General features: G+C 47.2%; 1 non-coding gene across 1 annotated transcript; it reads right to left on the bottom strand.

The window, feature by feature from the left end:
- Positions 1-519: 519 nt before the first annotated feature.
- Positions 520-594, bottom strand: Trnas-uga (transfer RNA serine (anticodon UGA)). The gene has a single exon. It is a non-coding gene; the product is annotated as a tRNA-Ser (tRNA).
- Between the last annotated feature and the right edge of the window lie 234 nt (positions 595-828).

Below are 828 nucleotides of genomic sequence, written 5' to 3'. Positions count from 1 at the left end.
ATTTTTGCATCCCGCCTGGAAGGCGGCGCGTGGGTAGGAAAGGGAAAAGGAAAATTACGTCGCTACTGCCAATACAGTTAAGGCACCTTACTAGTGGATAAACATATGCAAACATATTACATAACTTGCAAGGGGGTGCGAGGTCGAAGCGAGGTGTCCTGGCTGTCTGCACCTGATGGAATGGGCTGAAGCAGTCGCCGAGCTTGAGGACCTCGACAGCACCAGCTGGAGGGCGCTGTCGTCTGTGTCTCTCGTAGTGCCAGCCTAGCAGAGCGGGACCACGTTGTGGCATCGTAGCTATCGATACCACAAGAAATAACAACAGTATCTCTGATGACTATGACAGTGGAACTTACAATGGGGAAATGATTATGCAGTGGGTAGTACTTTATGTAGTTTCAGTACTTTATGTAGTTTCAGATGCGACAGTTCTAAATAGCTTTTATCATTCCAGAATGAGATTTTCACTCTGCAGCAGAGTGTGCGCTGATAAGAAACTTCCTGTCAGATTAAAACTGTGTGCCCGACCGAGACTCGAACTCGGGGCCTTTGCCTTTCACGGGCAAGTGCTCTACCAACTGAGCTACCGAAGCAAAGACCCCGAGTTCGAGTCTCGGTCGGGCACACAACTTTTATTATTAGTGCAACATCTGCTATAACTGGAATTATAATTACTCAGAATCTTCTTTTTCATGGCCTTGCTAAAATAGTTATATACGATGATCTACTGTCGATACAATCCTGTCCAGGCGATAGTAGCGTCAACTGGAGAGGAATGACCGCTAGTCAGACACTATACGGTGCATGCTGTCCGTGTTTAGAACGGGG

This window comes from Schistocerca gregaria, chromosome 6 (assembly GCF_023897955.1).
Source record: "Schistocerca gregaria isolate iqSchGreg1 chromosome 6, iqSchGreg1.2, whole genome shotgun sequence".
Classification (NCBI taxonomy): domain Eukaryota; kingdom Metazoa; phylum Arthropoda; class Insecta; order Orthoptera; family Acrididae; genus Schistocerca; species Schistocerca gregaria.
The sequence above is the reverse complement of the archived record's forward strand: the minus strand, read 5'-3'. Positions and strand labels throughout refer to the sequence as shown.